The 22,292-nt window shown below is 42.9% G+C and overlaps 1 protein-coding gene across 2 annotated transcripts in view; it reads left to right on the top strand.

Annotated features, from left to right (window-relative positions):
- LOC122944558 (mitotic spindle assembly checkpoint protein MAD1-like) overlaps nt 1–22,292 on the top strand; it is a 381,207-nt gene that overhangs the window by 145,855 nt on the left and 213,060 nt on the right. The gene's annotated exons all lie outside the window — the stretch shown is intronic.

Raw genomic sequence — 22,292 nt, forward strand, 5'->3', positions numbered from 1 at the left:
CTACACATTTAGCTGCTATCGGCAGCCATTTATTCCTTACTCTCTGGCACGACTCTCTTCTCCTCCCTTTGGTGCCCTGCTACCGTTATTCTAAGATCTTTTGGATTTCCTTCCAACAAGTTCTTCGATTAACGCTCTTTTTTTTTGTTCAATTTTTTTTCTCTTCCCTGTCATCTCTACTAAGAGAACAGGGATCCTCTGACTCCTGCAAAGTGGAACCATTTAGGAGCTACAGCAACAAAATGGCAGACCATGTAAAGTTACAGAGCTGCACAAAGCAAGGTCCCTGATGGCATGGTTGGGTGAGTTTGGTGTCGAAGTACCTCGACCACACACATCCCTGTCCTCAATTTCATCAAACACCTTTGTGATGAACTTGAACAGAGTTTGCGAGCCAGTCATATTGTCCAACATCAGTCTCTGACCACACATATACTCTGCTGGATAGATGGGCAAAGAATTCCACCAACACCCTCCAACATCTTGTAGAAAGCAGAGTCGTAGCTGTTTTAGATGCAAATGGGGGGGACCGACACCATATTAATGCCTATGAATTTAAAATAGGATGTCATAGAAGCTCTTGTAGGTGTCTCAATACTTTTGACCACTAAAAAAAATGGAGGATTTGGACTGTAGCAGGTTTGCTGGGGTCTGTCCACTAGTTGGTGGCTCACTGATCATAGATGTTGGAGACATTTCACTAACCATGGCTTCCAGGTTCTCCTTGCACCTTGGCCTCCCCTCATCTCACCATCACGTCTTTAGCAAACCATTTACATGCTGTTAATCTTAGTGCATCTGAAAGTTTAGCGCGTTTTAACAATAACTTCTCTTTGACCGCCTATGTTCCCAATAAAAGCTCCTTCAACAATAAATGTTTATTCTAATAGTGTGTGTCATTCATTTGGAACCAGCTCCATCTCCCTTTGCTTTATTCTCAGTACCATGGATGGAGATGTCTGTCCGGAGGATAAGGCAATTGTGAGACTTGGCTTTGAAACCTCCTTTACTCCAGAGAATACCCTGTATAATTTCCCTTTATCGTCAAATCTCCCTTTTTTTGCTTCTGTCTTTGAACTTTAAATGATGATAGGACATTGTCTAGTTAAGAAAAGCCTTTTTTCCCTCCTCTGAACTCTTCCTCTTGCTGCCAGGCCTGTACCATTCAGCCTAAGCACAAAGCATCAGAATTCCAAAATGCAACATCAGATAAGAATAAAATTATCATTAATGGTTTTCAGTGGCTGCTGCCAGGTAATTGAATTTATGAACACAAGGAAAGTTAGAGGTATAGGCAAAATACTTTACACATCATTTTATTTTTTTTAAGTTCTCAAGTACATTGCAAACTCAAATATTTCAATACCCCCGCGACTTCATACATCTAACAGATGCTTAGGAGCGATAGTCAAAGTAATTAAGCTACTGTATGTATTCAAAGTTTGCAGAAAGACCAGCTTTTCTTCTTTGTGCTGCTCGAGTATTGTTGCTTCCGGCTCCCCGCCACCTGCCAAATGAGCAAAGTGTTGTCTACGAGAGGGCACCGAGCAGTAGTCTTGAAGGGCAGCACGAGAGGGGAATGAATATCGATATAGTGATGAGCGCCTAATCAAACAGCGGAATGTGCCAGGTTCTTTTCGAACGCGAGAGCTGCCGAGAGGGATAGATCTGTTCTTAGTATAGGAAGCTAATCATGGGTATAGGCATTAAAGGGTTCTGCAGTTTTTTAAAACTGATCTATCCTCTGGATAAATCATCAGCATCTGATCGGCGGGGGACACCCGGGACCCCTGCCGATCAGCTGTTTGAGAAGGCAGCGGTGCTGGTAGTAGTGCCGTGGCCTTCTTGCTGTTTACTGCAGGCCCAGTGACGTCACGACTAGTATCAATGGCCTGGGCGGGGCTTAGCTCCATTCAAGTGATCAGAGCTAAGCCCCGCCCAGGCCATTGATGCTAGTCGTGATGTCACTGGGTCTGCGGTAAACAGCAAGAAGGCCGCGGCGCTACTGCCAGCACTGCTGCCTTCTCAAACAGCTGATCGGCACGGGTCCCGGGTGTCGGTCCCCCGCCGATCAGATGCTGATGATCTATCCAGAGGATAGATCATCAGTTTAAAAAACTGCAGAACCCCTTTAAGTTATCAAATAGAACATATGAGATGTACATAAAACCGAAAATTTCTCTTGTTAGGAAAAAAAAATATGTAGAACTTTTGTACACAATTTACTGTTTATTTTTCAAAATGAATCCAAACTGACGGCGTCAGAACATAAATCCAAAGTAGGACAAAGACTGAAATAGAAGCTAAGAAAATAGAAGCTAAGAAAAAAAGAAATCAAAGAAAGTACCATCAATAAGTAAATACATACAAAGGCGCATAAAAGAGCAGAATGGAATTGACTTTTTGTGCCATCAAAATTCTAGGTCTTTGTATTTCTACATAGCCATTCAGAAGCCAAATATGTATGGAACAAATAGAGAAATCGGTTAAGCTGAGGCTTTATGCATTTGGACTTAGAGATATTTCCCCCTACAAAGATGTGATGTCACAGGTATTGGTGCTGTCTTAAGCAGAGGACCTTATCTTCTCACCTAGCACAACCCTGTCTAGAAGTATAGCCACATTTTGCATGGCATTGCTTTATTCAGTCTAGTTACTACCAGGTATAACATGAGGGTTGGCTTTTTCCATTGCTGAGCTACATGAACATGAGCTGCTGTAGCAATAAATTACAATAGTTGAAATGCTGTATTCACCGTCATAGGGGGTTTGTCACGCAACAAGAAGATTGAGGGGGAAGACTAGAGGAAGCAACAGTAACGCACAAGGCGGTTTATGATAACCTGAAATTTCTTAACAAATTGGGCACATCCTCCAAATACTCTCCTCAACATTGAAATTGCAACACCAAGAAAGAACAGGATGGATAGACATGTTAATGATATGCAAATTATGAAAAAATAGTAGAAAAATTATTCAAAACATCTTCAAATTATTCAGTATCGAGCATGAGCGCCACAAGCAGAAATATACACACTTACAAGCCTTGGCATGCTATCAGTGAGGTTATTAAGGGGTTGTCTGCGTATTGTTCTTCTACTCTGAATGCACTTGGGCACACAAATCATCAAGATCCACTGCTGATCCCTTTCCGGCCAATGATGTCCCAGATGTGCTCGATGGAAGACAAGTCTGGAGACCCTGCATACCATGTTAGCACATTTAGGCCCCACAGGCTGCTCTCTGTAGCATGAGCAATATGTGGCCTGGTTTTGTCTTGTTGAAAACCAGCTATTGGGACACTTGGGAAGAAATAGTCGTACCACTGATTCCATGACCAAATCAATGTTTCGCAAGCTGTTAGTGTACCTAAAATGAAGACTACCGGGGTCCAGTTGCCGTATTTTATGCCACTTCATACCATAATCCTAGGAGTAGGACAGGTAATGTGATGTTTCTTTGTGAAGGCCTTTGCATGGCATTTCCCGATGTGGTCTTCAGCCCAATCTCCAGCTATTATTGCATCCAAGTTAAAAACTGAACTAGTCACTGAAGCGGAAAGACCTCCGTTGCTGTCCTACTTTGACAGCAGTGGAGTGAAGTCTACAGAACACCTGTAGCTGGATGTCTGGACCCAGTTTTGTGCAAACATCTGATGGTTTGTGTAGACACTGTTTGCCACCCTAGGCTTGGCATGTGATGTCCAATTTCACTTGCAGTACAGAATGAATCACTAAGTGGCATTTTTCTAATTCGAAAAATTTGTGCAGAGGTTTGCCTCTGTGCATCTCTTGCTGTCATTCCAGTTCGCCCTCAAAACCCCTGCAACACGCTGTTAAATAGTGCTGACATCTTGGTGTAGGAAAGTAGTGATGTGATGTAGTGATAAACCAAGGTCTCCGTTCAAGTGGTGAAAGCTGGCATATTGAGGAACAGGAGGCACTGCACAATCATCCCTACAATCAGATTTTTTTAGCTTTCACAAGGCTAAAAAAAAAATACTTTTTGCTTTCAATCTGACTTGTATGGCCCTCCCCTATGCCACAGATTGGAGCTAGGTGCTTAAAAATGTGATCATTTGCATATCTTGGTGACATCTTCTACTTCCTCGATTTGCATAACCTTCCAGCTTGTGCTTCTTTATGTTGCCATTTCAATGTTGAGTAGTGTATGTAGATGACTGTCAACATCTTTATACCTTTTAAATCATAAATCTGAGACGTGCAGATAAAATTCTGGATGAAGGCCTTTAAGCAAAGCCTCCCAAGTGAGACCTCCTAACTATTTTTCCATACAGCAATAGCGCCAACGATCGGGAGAAGAGGTGAGAACAATATCAGATTTCCAGCGACACATAAATGAGTGTTTATCATTGGTTTTATATTTGTAGTAAGAATGTAAGCACAAAATAAGCCCGTAGTCCTTGAACTTTTTGGATTGGACATTTGTTTTAAAGGTGTTGGACGCTTGTCGTAAAATAAGCCTTCGTCTTGATTTTACTAATTTTTAGACTATAAAATTGCATTTGCCCGAATAATCACTACAAATTTTATGTATCCTTTCCTAATAGTTAATGATACAAATATAATGTTTAAAAAAATATTTTGTGGTTAATCTGAAATACATAAAAATCTTAACCCAGACGTGTAGATCTTCAGCGGTGCTTTTGTATCTCTACTCTACTCTAGCTTTGCTTGATGTGGGCACATTTTAATTAACCACCTCTTAATTACAATAAGGTATTTCATCATTAGCCAACACGAAGTCTGTATCTTTGCATCTATTCCCAAATGTGACTCTATATGATAAGCCCAGCTTGTCTGCAGTATCCAAAATATCTCGCAAGGGAACGGAAGACTGTAACCGTTGCAAACATAGTCTCCTTGTCTGATTGCTTGCACTATCTAGCTAAGCTTAGTGTCATCACTAATTGCTCCCAGGTAGACCTGTGCTGGTCTTTGGGGTTTTGTCTACTGTTCAGATCGTTGCTTCCAGAACTGAACATATTTATACTATTTAGAGGATTACATAGTGCTCCACTTGCGTATGTTTGCCTAGATTTCAGTTTACCCAAGTGCAAGATTTATGTCAAGGATGACTGGCAGACTCCTGAGGCACGAAGGATTTAAGGTTCCTCAGTGGACCTAAAAGAACGTGGTTATCCCTTTGCTACACATATGGTATATTTCAAGATCCCTCAGAGTAAGGTTTTTTTTCTTTTCAGTTCACCACCTGAGGGCTTAAGATATGAAATCTGTCATCTCACAGGCTATAAGTAGGAGCCGGAGAGATGGTCATCTGTAGGCTGTAAATGTAAGGGGAGGTAATCTTTATGTAGAGGATGGATTTTTTTTTTTTTACTCCTATACAAACCTGATATTTTGTATCGTCCTGTAAGCTTGATTGGTCACGGAAATGTATAAAAAATATTATCTCTGTACAAGGGATTACTGACATACAGTTTTCAGGCATGGAGTCTTGCCTTGTCCTTTGCAATTCAACCTTTTCTGTTATTAGAATGTATTTTTCTGTATGTTAGGAACAACACGGACTTGAGATGGTGTAGTGTAAAATACATCAAATTTGCATCAAAATTATCACTACTGGCCAAGTGAAAATATTAGTGCATGAGCAATATGTGTCTCGACCAATGGAGAAGATTACCATCACTCTGAATCTATTAATAATAGTAGCATAGACAAGACTATTCCAGTGATACGATGGCAAAATTGTTTCAGTCGTTAATGATAGTTGATTCCTCTATTTCAAGCTTAGGATGTCAAATTTTGTTGATAAGAATTTGAGGTCAACATTTCTTAAGTTTGTAAAAATCAGGATGAGGTTGACCTGGCATAAGAAAGTATGGCTGAGGAGGATTATATTGCGGATTCTCCGAGAAACGGGAGCAGCTTTTCAGAGAAGTGAATGGCCTTGTGTGGTTGTTACTGGCAAACTATATAAGAAAATGATTGAAGATGCCCGGTGATTTTTATTTAAATTTTTTGCCAGCTTTGACTGCATAAAAGATGCCAGAATGTTACTGTGTTTTATTCTTGACTGGTGATTGACAGTTTCCAACAAGTACATTTCGACCCTTGCTTAGCCGTATGAGTAGAGTTTCTCCAGTACCAAGATAGGACTATGGATAGAAGTATGTTGAACATAAAGCAGACCTTGAGATGTATCTAGAAGGATAGGCCAACATTTTTTGGAAGACCTGACTTTTTTGTATTTTTTATTACAACATTCTGTAGTTACCAAGTTGCACAGACGTAAGGTGGTCATGCTCTTCTGTAGGTGTTGAGGGCATGCTTAGGTGATGTAGGGAGACCTTTTTATATGCATTGTTATGACACCATTATCTAATGCAGTGCAAGGTGTGGTAAACTCAAAATTGTAGGTAATTTAATAAATTCCATTTTATTTCCCAATAGGTATATGCACCCTAGAGCTGTAGGCAATCTTTCCAACTTCAACTTTGTTCTCGAAAGGGTGATTTAATTTGCTCCCCCTCCTCCACCACTAATATGACGAGTGGAAATGCTCTCATATTCCCAGATATAACCCCTTTTTATTAGACATGCACGTGCTGCTGATACCGTATCTCCTGTGTTACGAGCGAATGTACTTTGTAGCCAGAAGTGTTTCAATTTGATGCGTTTGAAGCCTCTAAGCTGTAGAAGGGAGCACTCTAGACTTCCGCTCGCCAAGCACATAACTAATTAGAATTTTTTGTATGCACAGAGATGCTTTCAGGGATCTGCCAAGACGTAGGTGAACCAATTGTAACTTGCAAACTCATAGTTATTCAAGCCGTATACATTTAGTGAGAGAATATTGATTTATTTTTGTATGCCGTGTAGTTTATAAATATGCATTAGGATTTAGTCTTATCTGTGCTTTTTCCCCCCCCCTTCTCCTCCTTACAGTGCATATTCATCTGGGAAATGAATTTGATATGCAGGGCAGTCCGTTCCTGCTGGCTGGGACTTTCTCCTTCTATTAATCCTAAATGTGCTGAAACATAAACCTAAAGTTAAGGTTGAAGTCGTGTTAACATTGGAAGGAGTTCTCAAAAAAAAAAAAAAAAAGTTTCAGCACAGCGTTGAATATTTACAAAACGCTGCTGTTAAAGGGGTTATTTTATATATTTTTTTAAATACTAATTAATGCCCCCCACACCTTCGTGTGATTAAGCACTTTAACAGTCATGATCTTGAAAATATTACTATAGGGCCAGCGTTTCGCTCCCCGAATGTGCACATTGCGTCACATGATCCTAGCCAGTTACAACCCATAATGTACAGCACATGATCCAGGACCCCCCCCCAGAGTCATTACATTGGGGAGCGCAGCGCTGGCCAGATAGGAATATTTCCAGTGCTGTCCAAGTGCTAAATCGCTTGAAGGGGGTACCATTAAATAAATGCGGATAACCCCTTTAAATCTACATGACAGTGAATCATGGCACCTATGGTCCAGAAGAAGGTGTGTTTGCTATAGGTGGTACAGAAGTAGCTGTTGTACCAGATATCTGACATCTGAGGGCCAAAAGGCAGGTGCCACATAAAGCAGTATAAGAAATACTCAAATCATGACTAGGGATGAGTGAACTTCTGTTTTAGAAGTTTGGGTTAGCACAGAATTGTGTTATGAATCCTGTGACCATTATGGTCCGTAGTCACCGGACCCATAACGCAATTCTGCGCTAACCCCAACCCAAACTTGTAAAACAGGAGTTCGCTCATCCCTAAGGCTAAGTTCACATCAGCATTCAGCCTTTCCGTTCTCCTGCTCCGTTTAGAAGCAGGAGAATGGAAAGAACAGATTCGGCACTATAATGGGGTCCATTATATTTCCGCTCAGAAGATGTTTTGGGAGCGGAGACAAAAGTTGTGCGCACAGGACTTTTGTCTCCGATTCAAAATACTTCCTCTGAGCGGAAACCTAACGGACCCCATTATAGTCTATGGGGTCCGCAGGCTCCGTTTGGCTCAGTATATGTGCCGAATCCATCCTTTCCGCTCTCCTACTTCTACAACGGAGCAGGAGAACGGAAAGGCTGAACACTCATGTGAACTCGGCCTTATCATGACCTGTAGAGAGGTACTTGAGATCTAAAAGGCAAGCAATGGAAACACGAGGGTGAAAGTCTTCTCAGAGGTGGCAAGAAACAAAAAACCTCTTTGGATTGTTTCCGATGTGCTAAGACTAACAGCTACTGAAGACTATGGACATTTACTACTTAATAAAACTCTTGGAAAAAGTAATTATCTGCTAGTATGGGAGTCTGCTCATCCTCATGCATTTGGTCACAAGAAAGTCGTGGTAAAATTGTGCATTACTGCAACTACAGTAGTTCCCTATAGGGTAAGATTTGTGGGACAACAGCAGGAATTCAATCATGGTCGGCACTCTCTGGAAATTTTTGTTCTTCATAGGGAAACACTGGCAGTAATTTTACTGCAGCTTGAGGTTGATCAAATGCCGCCATAAAACTCTTCTTCTAATGTGACTTAAAGGACCAGCCCTGTACCTCACATGGATCCAGAGATCTCCCCATTCATTGCTCCAAATGTTCTACTAGATTTATTTCAAGCTCTCCGCTCAGAGGGGTGCCCTTTCTCAGGGCACATGTCCTGTCTGTTGCAGCTGGTGGCAGTTGAAGGATAGAACTGAGCATGTGCGTCCATCTCAGTGATGTGGACGGAGGAATAAAGAGGGATACATTTTATTGAATAAAATTATAGCTATGCAAAAAATTTATTACATTAAATTATTCAGGTCCAAAGGCTGGTATGAAAACTGTAGAATTTTTATTTTCTTGGGCATCATTTTTTGTATCCCCCTTACTCCAAAGTATCCTCTACATCATGTATCCCTGGTAACTATATATAAAACAAGTCTGGCCCACTACAGTAGGATTTCTAATCGGTTTTCTCTGTATTTGGAAGATGGACGTTGTCTCAAAGCAGCTACACAGGAAGCCAATTATCCTCAGTATGTGTCTGGAGTGAGGCAAGACGACTTTTTATTGAATTGTTGCACTTTCATAGTTTGGGGACAGAGGGAGGTGATGTTTTTGTGTTTGTACTGTAGACATCCTAGCGGACGACCTTTAGCTTCCATGTTATTAGCGGTCTGTGTTTTGCTTTGTGACGGAGCATATAAATCTCCCCCGGCCTGTAATCGCCTGCTCCACATTACACCGAGCTCAATTCTGCTCGAATTAGAAGTGGATGCTGAAGTCCTGTCTTCGATGAAGTATCCAGCTGAGCTCAGCTTGTTACGGCTCTTTACAGTCCAATTTGGAGGCCTGAAGTCCAGTCTCCTGGTAAGTTGTTCCCTATAAAGCTTAATGTCCGCTCCCAACAAGTGGAAGGTGTAAACGCTCTTTGTCAGCGGTGTATTTGGTCGCGGCGCAGTTGTAAAAATGACAAACTTTATCGGGTAACGTACTCAGAAAGGCAAGAGACCAAAGTAATAACATTTTATGCTCTGGATGTTGTTCAAGTCGCTCACCAGTGCAACAAGGATAATGGAAACGGGAAAAGCGAATATAGGATTCTAATTGATCCGCAGGGACTTCTGGTGTCCACAGTAGGACGTGCACTGCTCCCTATGGATTCCCTATGGACTTTGGGGGATAGTAGGATGTTAGAGACTTCAAGCGATCCATCTACCACTTGTTCCATTACAGGGTTGGCTGACAATTTGGCCTCATGCACACGACCGTTTCCGTTTTGCAGTGCTCAAATGGCAGGTCCGCAAAAAATACGGATGTGGTCTGTGCGCCGTGGACCCTTTCAAGTCAATAGGTCCACAAAAATGCAGGTTCAACACAGAACACATTCCTATTTTGGTTTAAGTTGTCTTTCAGGGGGTGGAAAAGGTTTTTCTGTCAGTGTGATTTTAAAATATTTTGGTTAAAATATATACCGCATATAGAAAATGCGGTGACTCGGATGGAAGGATTAGGCTACTTTCACACTTGCGTTCAGAGCGGATCCGTCTGAGACGGATCTGCCCATATAATGCAGACGGTGGCTCCGTTCAGAACGGATCCGTCTGCATTATATTGTTAAAAAATGACTAATTGTCAAAGTAGCCTCAAACGGATCCGTCCAGACTTTACATTGAAAGTCAATGGGGGACGGATCCGTTTAAAAATTGAGCCATATTGTGTCATATTCAAACGGATCCGTCCCCATTGACTTACATTGTAAGTCTGGACGGATCCGCTTGCCTCCGCACCGCCAGGCGGACACCCGAACGCTGCAAGTAGCGTTCAGGTGTCTGCCTGCTGAGCGGAGCGGAGGCCAAACGCTGCCAGACTGATGTATTCTGAGCGGATCCGCGTCCACTCAGAATGCATTAGGTCTGGACGGATGCGTTCGGGGCCGCTTGTGATCCCCTTCAAACGGAGCTCACAAGCGGACACCCGAACGCTAGTGTGAAAGTAGCCTCAGAGAGGCATATTTTTAACAGTATTTGACTCGCTATACTTTTCACTGCTGGTCCCTGCTGCAATTTCGGAATGTTTTATACTCCCACTGTTCACTGTAGCATTGAGGGTACCCATCCCTATCCCCAATTTAATTTACATAGTCTCTTGTTAAGGCCAATGGCTCAGATTTACGTACCCTTAAGATGGAGTAAGCTTAGCAGGCTGGCTAGAGCTGCACCCGATTTATCACGGGGGCTCAGGCTGGATGGTAAACCTGGTGCAGGGACAGGCCCTTTTCTCTGACTCTATACTAGCTATTGGTGGACTTACTTTCAGATTTTTACACCAGTTGCTGCTTATGACCATCCCCTTTCCATTGAAGCTCCACCCACTTTCTACTAAGCTCCGCCCCTTGTCTAGCATGTTGAGGGAAATTTAGAAACCCTAGATGTGCGATTTTCGCACCACTTTTTTAGACACATTTTTGGTGCCAGACAAATTAGTAAATCTGGTCCAATTCTTTATTTGCTTCTCTTTCCATCCTTTCCTCCCTTAAAAGATTACCTTCATTCTTGTCTAGCCTCCCTTCTTCCTTTCCACCCACTCTCCCTTTTATTCTTCCCTCTCACCCTCCCTTTTAGGGTGTATTCACACAACCATATGTATTATGTAACTGGTGTACTGTCCACATTTTTGGCGGCCCCATTGGAGTAAATGTGTTCACATCCGATCCACAGCAAAAATACGGTGGTGTGAATGCGGCCTAATTCTTCTTCTCGCCCTCCCTTTTATCTTTTCCTTTCCACCCTTCCTTTTATTCCACAGATCCTGCCATCCTGCCCTCACTTCTTAATCTCTTCCTACTATTACTTTGCGCTCCTCTTACTATCTCTATCCTTACTATTTACCAGGAGTAGACTGGGAATTTGGCATGGCCCTGTTGTTGCCAGGTCAAATTGACAGAAGGCAGGATGACACAAGTAGGCGGGGCTTGCAATACCGTAGTACAGCACATAATACCTCCCCAGAAGAACCAAATACCAGAGTGTAGCACAAAACACTGCCGCCCTCGCCACAGTATTCAACTGTATCAACATCCTGAGGACAGTGATAAAGTTGAGTTCAGGAGGGCACCTGCCGCCATTGAGTATCAAATCCTTATGTACCCGGCCACTGGCCATGAGGGGGGCTTAGGCGGCCCCCTGGGCATCAGCCCACCGGGAAATTTCCCCATAGAGTCTATGGGCGGTCCACCACTGCTATTTACAGTTCCTATTTCTTTCTCTCATTAATGTAATTTATATTGTACATTCCCTCCACCACCAGAGTTAAAGTACAGTAACTTACACTGTTTCCCCCCCTCTTATGGGATGGTAAAAAGTAATTTCACAGTGATGAGGATGGTTACCATTTACCCGTCGTCGCCATGCCAGGTGCAGTACCGGCAATCATTACATTTTGCGGCAGAAACATTGTGAAGATTTTGTTGGCTCTCGTGCTTGGAGAGACTTGAAAGATTGATGTGTTGTGTGTTCTTGGGATGTTGTGTCTGAGGTACCGAGATCTAGTTTTATATCCTGAGCTACGCGTTGCAAGATGATTATTCTTTTTATTGATGCCTTTGAACATTTACTGCTCTCTGGGTGTATGATGATTCACTTTTAGGATAGCGTGTCTGATCATTTATACAAAATCATATATTTAGTCTCGGCTCTTGTCTGTGTATTTTTTATTTCTAAACCCTGAGTCAGTACCATCCACGAAACTCCTCATGGCCACCGATGCACTTATGGATGTTATATTATGAAACGCATTTTCATAACCTGGATTAAAACGGAGGGTGTATGTCTATTCTTAGCAACCCCTGTATCTTTAGGTGTATTTACAGAAATTCTTTGGGAATATTCCACCCGAGGAATAGTAAATTAGTGGTCACAGGATTTGAAAATCATGGCTGATTTCTTTTTAAAACTGCACTGTTTCTGTTCATGAGTTGTGTATTGCAGTTTGCCTCAATTAAAGGGGTTTTCCAAAACTTTTTAACTGATGACCTATCCTCTGGATAGGTCATCAGTACCTGATTTTCACACCTGGGACCCTTGCCGATTAGCAGTTTGAGATGACCCTGGCGCTCCTTTGACCACTGTGGCCTTCTCGTGGTTTACCAGGCGCAACACTGTCCATTGTATAGTAGCTGTGCGTGGTATCGCAGCTAAGCCTCTTTCACTTGAATGTGACTGAGCTGCGCCTAAGCCGTGTGACTGATGACCGTGATGTCACTGGTCTAAGCTAAGCTTTTTAGTTTTTTTACGGGTGAATGTAAGCAACCTTAATTGTCTCAACACAGAAAAATGCTTCCTTCTGCTTTTATCCGGCTCCTCTTCTGCTCACCCTCGTCTTCGCTAAGTCTCAAGGCAGTACTAAAATCCATCTTCACTGAAGATGAACTGCCCATTCAGAGATCGCAGCTGCACGCTAATCGTGCAGCTGCCGAGCGGGTGGCCCGCTGTTGGTGACAGCAAGGCAACCCAGAGAAGGCAGGTACAGTTCCCAGATGTCCCTGCCTTCTAGATCGCTGTATAAACAGCGCTCAACGAGCGCTGTGTATACATATCAGGAAGCGCTATGTGCTTCCTGTCCGGGCCCGGTGGTCATGTGACAGCCGGGGCCAGAAGAGTGCAGGAGCTGTCGGGTCTTCTATAGACCACGATCAGCCCTGCACTGAGGTTGTACAGTGCTGTATACCGCTGTACAGCCTCTCTGGGGGATGTATTTTCCCTGTAACTAGAGCTACTATGTCAGCCCCAGTTACAGGAGAAATCAAGAGTAAAAAAAGAAAAGTGAAGTTAAATGTCCCCCAGAGGTCTTGTATGACCTTATGAAGGACTCAAAGTGTAAAATAAAAAATAAAAAAGTGTTTTAAAAATAGTTTCACAAGCAAAAAACAATAAAGTAATAAAAAATAAAATAGACATATTTGGTATTGCCACGTCTGTGACGGCCGGCTCTATAAATATCACATGATCCACCCGTCTGATAAACATCATAAAAAAATATATATATTTGTGTCAAAAAAGCCATTTTTGTCACCTTACATAACAAAAAGTGCAACACCAAGTGATCAAAAAGGCGTATGTCCCATAAAATGGTACCAATAAAACCGTCACCTCATCCCGCAAAAAATGAGCCCCTACATAAGAAAATCGCTAAAAAAATATATATATATCTCTTAGAACATGGAAACATTAAAACATCATTTTTTGTTTGAATAAAATAAAAAAAGTAAACATATTAGGTATCGCCACATCCATAACAACCAGTTCTATAAAAATAACGCATGACCTAACTCCTCACATGAACACCATAATAAAAATAAAAACAGTGCCAAAAAAGCCTTTTTTTTGTCACCTTACAAGTTCAACACCAAGCGATCAAAAAGGCATATGCACCCCAAAATAGTATCAAACCGTCACCTCATCCTGCAAAAAAGGAGTCCCTAACTAAGACAATCGGTCAAAAAATAAAAAAGCTATGGCTCTCTGACTATGGAGACACTAAAACATCATTTTTTTTTTTGTTTAAAAAATTCTATTATTGTGTAAAACTTAAATAAGAAAAAGTACACATATTAGGTATCTGTAACTATCTGCTCTATAAAAATGTCACACGATTTAACCCCTCAGGTGAACACCGTAAAAATAAATAAATAAATAACTGCTAAAACAACCAAATTTTGGGTCACCTTGCCCATAAAGTTTAATAATAAATGATTAAAAAATCATACGTACCCAAAAATGGTACCAATAAAAACATCAACTCTTCTTGCATAAAGCAAGTCCCTGCACGTCCCTGCAAGTCCCTGCCAAGACGATTGGCAGAAAAATATAAAAAATATGGCGGTCATAGTATGGAGACACAAAAACATAATTTTCTTTTCAAAAATGCTTTATGTAAAACTGAAAGAAACAAATAAAGAAAGTACACATATTTGATATCATTGCGTCTGTAACAACCTGCTCTAAAAAAAATAGCACATGACCTACCCTGTCAGATGAATCTTGTAAAAAATTGAGGTGAAGTTTCTACAATGGGGTCATTTATGTAAGCCCCACAAAGTGACTTCAGACCTGAACTGGTCCTTAAAAAGTGGGTTTGGGAAATTTTCTTAAAAATTTTAAGAATTGCTTCTAAAATTCTAAGCCTTCTAACGTCCTAAAAAATTAAAATGACATTTACAAAATGATGCCAACATAAAGTAGACATATGGGGAATGTCAAGTAATAAATATTTAACGATAATCAAATTTAGGAAACAGTGAATTTTTTTCCGATTTTCATAAACTTTTTGGGATTTTTTTTTTATAAATAAAGGTAAAACATATTGACTCAAATTTACCATTAACCTGAAGTACAATGTGTCACTTGAAAACAATGTCTGAATGGCTTGTATAAGTAAAAGATTTCCAAAGTTATTACCACATAAATTGACACGTCACATTAGCAAAATTAAGCCTGGTCAGAAAGGGGGCAGATGGCCCGGTCTGAAAGTGGTTAATTTGGGCCTCTTGCCAAGCCCGCTTGAAGAGGGACATGAGAAGATCTTGTGCCCTGATTCCCAAACTCTGGAGCATCCACAGTCAGAAGAAGGTGTTTCACGAGGTGGATGATGATGAGGAGACACAGTTGCCAATAAGTCAACCGCAATTAGTGTTGATAATGAGGATGAGACACAGTTGTCAATAACTGAGGTTGTTGTTAAACATGTCAGGAGGATGACCAGAGTGAGGAAGTGGAAGAGGAGGTGCTGGACGACGAAGTCACTGACTCAACCTGGGAAGGTGGCAATCCGAGCAAGGACAGCAGAACAGAGGGGGACGGATCTCCAGCACCACAACAGGCTGGAAGAGGCAGTGGGGTGGCAAAAGGGAGAAGGTGGGCCACACCAGCAGGCCCGCAACTGTTCCCCCTTGCCAAGGGGTAGGTGTTCCGCAGTCTGGCACTTTTTTGAGGAAAGTGCGGGCGATAAAAGAATTGTCATTTGTAACCTGTGCCGTATCAAAATGAGCAGGGGCGTGAACACTAGCAACCTCACCACCACCAGCATGATCCGCCACATGGCATTAAAGCACCCTAATAGGTGGGTCCACAACCAGTGTCTGCGGGTCACACCACTGCCTCCTCTTCCCCTGTGTTATGTGCTGGCCAATCCCCTGTCCAAGACTTAGGCCCGGATTCCTTCTTTCCATGCACCTGGACCTTCGCAAGCACCATCAGCTAGCACATCCACTTCTGTGTCCCAGCGCAGCGTACAGATGTCTATAACCCAGGCCTTTGAACGAAAGTGCAAATACCCAGCCACTCAACCTAGAACCAGGCATGGTTATGTCTGATAATGGCCATAACTTGGTGGCGGCTTTGGAACTCTGCAAGCTCACACACATACCATGCCTAGCGCACGTGTTCAACCCAGTGGTTCAGCGGTATCTCAAAACCTACCCCAATTTGCCAGAGCTACTAGTGAAGGTGTGCCGCTTGTGTGCCCATTTCCACAAGTCATCGACAGCGTCCGCCGGTCTGGCAACGCTGCAGCAGCACTTGCATTTGCCAGCTCACCGACCGTTGTGCGACGTGAGCACGCGCTGGAACTCCACGTTCCACATGTTGGCCAGGCTTTGTAATCAGCAGAGGGCAGTGGTGGAATACCAGCTGCAGAATGGTTGTCGCCTTTCCAGTCAGTTTCCGCTCTTCACAAGTAAGGAGTGGGCATGGATGTCTGACCTCTGTAAGGTTTTAAGAAACTTTGAGGAATCAACACAGATGGTGAGCAGCGATAACGCTATTATCAGCGTCACCATCCCACTTCTGTGTCTATTCAAACGCTCGCTGCTCACAATTAAGGCCGACGCTTTGCATGTGGAAGACGTGGAAATGGGGGAATACATTACACAGGGTGATAGCCAGACCACCGCAAATTGGATGATGATGATGAGGAGGAGGAGGAGGAGCAGGAGACGGTTGCCTTCACTACAGAGGGTAGTACCCATGGAAGTTATATTTCATCTGTTCAGTGTGGATGGGTAGAATAGGAGGATGAGGAGATTGAGTCATCCTCCTGATGAGGACAGCAAAGTCTTGCCTGTTGGGACTCTGGCACACATGGCTGACTTTGTTAGGCTGCCTTTCCTGTGACCCTCGCGTTGCACGCATTTAGACAAATACCGATTACTGGTTGTTCACCCTTCTCGACCCCCGCTACAGAGAGAACTTCTCATCTCTCATTCCTGTGGTGGAGAGGACGATCAAAATGGTGCAATATTAGAAGGTCCTTGTGGAAAAATTGCTCAAAAATTTCCAGCTGACATCGCTGGCTGCAGAGTACGTAGTTCCTTGGCCAACCGAGGAGGGGAGACGGGGGGGGGGAACACACAGCAGTTCCAACAGAGGCAGGGCAACACTTTCCAAAGCCTGGGACAATTTATGACACCCCGCCAGCACCCTCAACCTGATGCACAGCCTAGTGTCACAAGGAGAGAAAATCTTTGGTGGATGGTGAAGGAGTACGTAGCAGACCGTGTCAGTGTCATCATTGATCCCTGTGTGCCTTACAACTATTGTGTGTCCAAGCTGGACACGTGGCACGAACTGCCTTGGAGGTGCTGGCCTGCCCTTCCGCCATCGTTTTGTCAGAGCGTGTATTTAGTGCTGCTCGGGGCATAATAACTGATGAGCGGTTGACTCTTAGAAAATATGAACAAGGCCTGCATTGCCCGACTTCTCTACTCCACCAGAGGTAAGCGGCTGAACATAAAGGCACCTTAAATGTGGCTTTTATGATGTATTGAATACACGGTTTTCCCATGTATCCTTTCCACCTCTAAAAAGGGTATATGATTCAATATCCCTTTTCTCATCCTCCTCCTCCATCATCATATCAACATGCTTATTAGGCTGCCCTCGCTTCTAATGTTTTAGATGGTCAGCTCAGCAGCAGGCCCTCACCCATAATGTTTTTAAGGGGTCACCAGCAGACCCTCAACCATAATGTTTTAGAGGGCCAGCTAAGCAGCAGACCCTCACCCCTAAATTTTTAGATAGTCAGCTCGGCAGCCGGCCCCCGCCCACAAAATTTTGGGGATTGTCCGCTCGCCCACAAAATATTTTGGATGGTCAGCTCAGCAGCAGGCCCTCGCCCACAAAATATTTTTTGATGGTCAGCTCAGCAGCAGGCCCTCACCCCTAATGTGTTAGAGGGTCACCAGCAGGCCATCAGTCATAATTTTTCAAGGCTGGGTATGATGCCCTCCTTTATGTGTAATAAAGGGTGTATTGTAGTTCCGGTTCCTTGTAATTTTTGGCAGCCCTTTCACTTAGTGCATAGGCTTTATGAGTGTAGGAGTCCCACTGCCTGAACAATTGTACCACAATGTGAATGAGGCCCTCCTTTATGTTATATACAGGTTGTATTAGAGTAATTGCACTTTATATACAGGTAAATATACAAGAAAGAATGTTTCCTAACAATTTTTCCTCTAAAATCGATTTTATCTTCGGTTTTGGGCGTATTATTGTCAATCTGTAAAAGTGGCGTACTACTCGGACAACATCGTTCCCAGCAGCGACCTGGGAGTCCAAGATGCATCCAGACATCCTCCCCATGCTGTTCCTGAACCATTTCAGTGGTGTTTCCTTCAATTTCTGACCTTTTACTATGATTCAGACTCCCTCCCCTCTTCAGAGCAGGGGTTGCCTGGTTTAATGTTCCCCCATTGACTTCCATGGTGCTCGGTTCTACTCGAGCACCCAAGCACTTTGGTGCTCTACCAACACTAGTATTTACAGTCTAACCACTCTGCTTAAGGCCTCATGCACACGACAGTGTTTTTTCACTGTCAGTGATTTGGCTTCAGTGGTCCGTGTCCGATTTTGCTTCAGTTGTGTTTCCTTGTGTCTTCCTTTTTTTTTTGGTCCGACAGGGAAAAAAAAGGAAGGGTAATGAAAAGTGTAATTTTTCGCACTAAGGTCTTGTAGAAAAAAACTGACACGGATGACATACCAGTTGTGCATCCGTTTTTTTGAACGGACCAATTGACTTGAATGGGTCTGTCCTCCATTTTCCACTGACAAGAATAGGACAGGTTATATTTTTTTGACGGACTGGAATCACGGATCACGGACGCGGAGAAAAAACAGAGGACTATCATTTTTTTTTCACAGCTCCATAGAAATGAATGGGACCTCCGCTAAACTGTGAAAAATGACGGAATGGACGCGGATGCACACAACGGTTGTGTGCATGAGGCCTAATTCACATGTAGACTGCTTAGTTCTGCTGTATAATGTCCTCCGTTACTGCTGCTGCTTCTGAGGTTGTGCTGCAGAGAGTTGGGAAGGAGAATCCCCTGTTTATTGATATGCATTATAAGTGCAGACTTGAATCCAGCTTTTCTCCACCCACTAGACTGGAAAAAAAAACAAAGAATTAGACATTACAGGTGAAAAAACTTCTAACAATGCCAGATACAAGACACAATGACCAGGAATTGTACACCTACGGCAGATTATTCTGAAAAATTACCTGAAAAGACATTAAAGGGGTTGTTTTATCTGAGACTTCGATGGCACTGACCTCTAAAAAGGCTGTAATGTAACGTTAATTCAAAAGATTTGAGAATGAATAAGCTTATGCAAGCTAAGTGAATAAATATTTTTGCTAAGTTTGATTAACTATAAGATAAAACAGAGAAATCACATACAGAATAGTGCAAAATAATCATCACTGGCCATGTAATATGGGGTGGCACTCTGGTCGCCATGTCATAGCACATGGACAACACCTCAATACTTACATCCTACCTAGAATGCAGTCTTCGATGGAGTGCCCTGAATGTATGTGTCACAGTTTAAACCTGTTAGCCCCTCCTCCAGCGTGCAGCTTCATTTATGGAATGTGGTCTTAGCACATTGGGCGATGGTTACTACATTACAAGGCACATCATTACACAGAATGGTAATAATAAAAGGGAACAGAATTAAAGGGACATCATGTTATCCATTCATTTCTATTAGAGTTCTGAAAAAAGCTGAGCAGATGCGCTTGGCTATTTTTGGAAGTTCCATAGAAATGAATGGAGAGCTCCTTGCGCAAGCGCAGCCACCGCTCCATTCACTTTTATGGGACTGAGAGCTATTTTCAGCTGCCCCTAGAAATAAATGAAGGTCTCTCCTCTCCCTTCTGGAGATCGGTGTGCGTCCCAAACGTGGTGCCTGCACCTATCTGACACTGGTGACGTTTCCTAGTGTTATGCCACCAATGTCTCAGATGAGACAACACCTATAAGTCTGCTTGCAAGAAACAGTGTCCCTCTTGTCAACTCCTCACCCTCCGGAGCGCAACTTCAGCTCAGCCCTATTCAGAGTCCAGTTGATCTGCCCCACCACACGCAAGCCCCTTAGCACGAGTGGCCCTGTTTCTGGAAGAAATGATCATGTTCTAATTTTATCAGTCATTTTAGGGTACTTTCACACTAGCGTTAAAGTTTTCCGGTATTTAGTCTTGTCATAGGGCCTAAATACCGGGGAAAAAACGCTTCCGTTTTGTCCCAATGCATTCTGAATGGAAAGCAATCCGTTCAGTATGCATCAGGATGTCTTCAGTTCATTCCCTTTTACGGTATTTGGCCGGAGAAAATACCGCAGCATGTATTTTCTCCGGCCAAAATTCCGGAACAATTGCCGGATCCATTGAAATGTATTAATGCCTGATCTGGTACAAAGTGTTCCGGAAAAACTGATCTGGTTTCCCGGTCTGCGCATTTGCAGACCTTTAAATCTGTGAACAAGATAAATACCGGATCCGTTTTTCCGGATGACACCTGAGAGACAGATCTGGTATTGCAATGCATTTGTCAGACGGATCCGGAAACAAATGGTATCCGTTTGCATACGGATTTCCGGATCTGACGAGCAGTTCCAGCAACGGAACTGCCTGTTATATTCTTCTAAGGCCTCATGTTTTTCTCGGCCTTCGTTCCGTTTTTTTTTTTTTTTTTGCGGATAGGATGGGTACCCATTCATTTCAATGGGTCGGCAAAAAAATGCTGATAGTTCATCCGTTTGTGTTCCGCGTCCGTTGTCCGTGTTTCCCTTCAGCCAAAAAAATAGTGCATGTCCTACTTTTTTTTACATTTGCGGACAAGGATAGGCATTTATTACAAGGGATCCGTGGAAAAAAACGGATCCTCCCCAAAAAACGGATGCCACTGTCGTGTGCATGAGGCCTAACGCTAATGTAAAAGTAGCCTAATCCAGGTCTTTACACATTAATAGTGAATTTAGAGCAATTTTTTTTTGGGGGCAATAAAAATGAATTCAAGTTGTCAAGCTTGATTTTTGTATAATGGGGTAGAAATCTTAACAGACTAAGGCTACTTTCACACTTGCGTTCAGAGCGGATCCGTCTGGTGTCTGCACAGACGGATCCGCTCCTATAATGCAGACGATGGGATCCGTTCAGAACGGATCCGTCTGCATTATAGTTTAGAAAAAATGTGCAGAAAAGTTGCTCAGACGGATCCGTTTGAAAGATGAGCCATATTGTGTCAACTTCAAACGGATCCGTCCCCATTGACTTACATTGTAAGTCTGGACGGATCCATTTGCCTCTGCACGGCCGGGCGTTCGGGTGTCCGCCAGCGGAGCGGAGGACAGACTGTGCCAGACTGATGCATTCTGAGCTGATCCGCATCCCCTCAGAATGCATTAGGGCTGGACGGATTATCCTTAGAAAAGCAGGATAATGAGAAGACCACATGTGAGCAGCTTTCTGAGGCTGCTTTGTATTTACTGTAAGATATAAAAAAAGAAAAATGTGGGTTTCCTCGAATATGAGCAACCTCGTGGCTCAGCACTTTCGTTGATGTGACCTGGCTTGGTCAAAATTATGCGGTGATTCCTTGGAAAGCCAAGCCAGGTTGCATTTCAATGAGGCAAATAATTTAAAGCGTGTGTTGCAGCTACCATATAGATGTGATCCAGGTTAAAGTTCAGCTACTTTGCCAATCCTTAGCTTTAGGGCTCATGCACACGACCATTAGTGTTTTGCAGTCCTCCAATTGCGGATCCCAGCTGTGAGCATGCCGTCTCACTCCTTCCCCCTCCCAACCTCACTTGTAAAGTCATATTCTTGTCCACAAAACAGACAAGAGTAAGACATGTTCTATCTTTTTTTATATTTTTTTTGCTTTGAAATGTATGTATGTGGCCGCAAAGAATGCAGATCGGATGTGGACTGAACATATGGTCATGTATCAATCTTTTAAAGCATAATCATGTATTTCTCACATTTTGCATGCCATAGTTCATAATTGTATCCATTTTTGATATATACTTTGTAAATGTGTGTTGCTATAAGTATGCCATCCATGTCTGATTGATATGGTCAGACCGACGAGACCTCAAAAAAGTGGTAGTAGCGCTAGAAAAATGCTGTGTTACCTCCGTATACTGTAGGCTGTACCTTCAAGGCTGCATGCATTTTGTTCTAATGGTCAGCAGCGTTACCCAAGTCAAGACACGGCCCCTTTAAGGATTCCTTGTTATGGCACTGATGGCTTCAAGGGATTGTCCATGAGTAGAATCACTTTGCTTCTTCCTCTTAAAAAGGACACCACACCTGTTGATGGAAAGTGTCTTTTTTGGAAGTCATCCCTTTAAATTTGTATGTTCTGTCTAATCATGCTATTAGAATGGAAATCTGATCTTTACTGATTTATAGTAAGCTTGCGGTGGGCTTGTGCTTGTTTACTGTTGCCAGTCAGAACATGCCGAGCTGCACAGTGCAGCAGATC

The sequence above is a fragment of the Bufo gargarizans genome, chromosome 8 (assembly GCF_014858855.1).
Source record: "Bufo gargarizans isolate SCDJY-AF-19 chromosome 8, ASM1485885v1, whole genome shotgun sequence".
Lineage (NCBI taxonomy): Eukaryota > Metazoa > Chordata > Amphibia > Anura > Bufonidae > Bufo > Bufo gargarizans.